Below are 2,364 nucleotides of genomic sequence, written 5' to 3'. Positions count from 1 at the left end.
ATTCCTGCTAAAAAGAAAAAGAGCTGCTGAGTCAAAAAGCTCACGAGATAATAATCAGCCCTAGAAGCCGAAAATGTCTTAAGCTGTTCCAGACAGTGCCAAGAAGGATACTTGGCTTTAAGAAAAACTCTGACTTACAGAGAATTTGTCCAGAGATGGCCAAATACAGCTGAGAGAATGAGAACTTACACAGTTGGCAAGCGAGTCAATGGGTTAACGACTTAATCAACAAATCATAATCTACAATTAGCTCATGTATCAGGCTTGTGTGGGACCTACTAATTACTGCAGTTGTTGGCACTGAGCACTATATTTACATTTGTCCTGCAGTTCAGTGATAACCTCATTATACACTATTACTTCCAAATCAGACAGTAGAAAAATCTGCTCTTGGAAGGAAAGTTTTCTGTGTAGAAATAAAAAAACCCAAAAGACTGGACACTTCAATTGAAACCTATTAGCTGTTCTTGAACAGTGTCAGGATTTAAGGAGACACATTTTTTCCGCCTGTTTTTAAATTTTGTGTTTCCACAATCAGAAAAACAAAAGTAACTGAAAAGGCAACTGAGAACCGAACCTTGGAACACAGCAAGTCAGCAATTTTCCGTGGGGGAATTGTTCATGGCTGGAGTCAAAAAGAACATGGAGGAAATACTGCCCCCCAAGAAGTTGACCAGGACCAAATATAAGAACCTTTGTTGTCACATTTCCTTTGCCCTTTAGTTTTGGAAACCATTACCCCAGACACTGAGGGTCTGAGTGCACAGAACCTTGGGGTGAGAAGGGAGGCAGTGGGACTGTCTGTGAGAAAAGGGACATTGGGTTAATCACATATGGGAGACCAGAACACGTCCCAAAGTGGCACTCAGGGGACAGCAAGACAGCTCTTGAGGTGGCTTGAAAAGACCAGGAACAATCAAGCTTTGTGTTTCTTGCCCAGGAAGTACAGAGCAGAGCTGCTGATTTCACAGTTTGGAAATAATTTAGGGAAAAGCCTGGTCCCTGTGGATAAGAAATATAGTAAGTGGAAAAAAAAAAAAATTTGTTTATCTTTTTTTCTTTCTAGAACTCACAAAGGCCCAGATTCTTTATGAGTATTGTGGAACTGAAAATTGGAAGCTGATCCATTCCTGCAGAAGGCAAATTTATTTCCAAAGACTTTTCCACCAATTACTTTTCCTCTCAGCTAAATGAATTGAAACGTGCTCAAAAGGAAACTGAGTTTACGACACAGAGACGGACATTAAAGCATTTATTTCTGAAGGAACTGGGTTTAAAATTAATCTAATTATGCTCATAGTAACTGTAAGTAACCAAGCTTGTTCCAACTCCTGGCTCAGTGCAGATTTCCAACGAACCCAGGTCCAACTGTACTCCAAGTTATTTTTCTCCTGTGGCTTCTTAATTAGATTGCCCTTATGAGGCAAGTCTGAAGAGCAGTATTACTTTGTGGTGACAATCTCACTCAAGCTGGACCTGCAGCTGAGCTCAACCCTGGCCAGCTTCTAATACAACACTAATTTTAAACATACACAACTCCTAACTAACTCTCTTCATTTCCTTCAGCTAAAATGGACAGAGATTACAAAAAATAAAAGAGGAATAACAAATATATCTATGTCACATTATACAGACATACACACCCGTCCCCAAACTCCAAAGGAGACCCTGACATTCCTTGCTCTAGAAATAAAATATTCCAGCTTATGTTAACCCAGGCTCGCTTGCCACAGCAGAGTAGATTTCTGAACTGCCCCTTTCAGATGCAAAAGACACCAGGACTTCAGTCAGGGGTACCCTAACCAAGGAAGGCAATTCTGAAAGCCAAACTCAGGAACAAATAACCTGGCCAGCTGTCCCTGCTCAGAACTCATCCCGACTCCTAACTTTTCTTGCAAGGTTTTCCATTTGGGATTGCCATAATGCTGGAAACTGGCAGAGTCCAACCACTGACCTACTGAAAGCAGAAGCAAAACCCAAAGGTGCCTCAATTCCAAATGCCTCTCTACACATCTGGTACCGTAACATTTCTAAAACAAACGACAGATTATTTTTCATCCTCATTTCACATACTGTTCATCCTCAGCAGAGCTGGATGGGGAACTCCCAGTGACTTCTTCCAGTGCAGTAAAGACAACAGAGCGCTGGCCCCAAGAATATCTCTCACCCGGCAGATCTACGTGGTTTTACACAAACTCATATTTTCTTTTATCATTTATAAATGAGCATTTATGCATTAAACTTGTGAATTCAGTTACAGTTACATTTCAGTTGTTGCAGTTACACTTCTTCAAGGATACATAGAAGGACACACCTACATGCTTTAGTAAATGAGGGTAGATATGCATATATATACATATATAC

At 40.6% G+C, this 2,364-nt stretch overlaps 1 protein-coding gene across 1 annotated transcript in view; it reads right to left on the bottom strand.

The window, feature by feature from the left end:
• HMCN1 (hemicentin 1) overlaps positions 1-2,364 on the bottom strand; it is a 185,525-nt gene that overhangs the window by 74,825 nt on the left and 108,336 nt on the right.

This window comes from Corvus brachyrhynchos, unplaced genomic scaffold (assembly GCF_000691975.1).
Source record: "Corvus brachyrhynchos isolate BGI_N302 unplaced genomic scaffold, ASM69197v1 scaffold155, whole genome shotgun sequence".
NCBI lineage: Eukaryota > Metazoa > Chordata > Aves > Passeriformes > Corvidae > Corvus > Corvus brachyrhynchos.
This window is presented reverse-complemented; position numbering and strand designations above follow the sequence as displayed.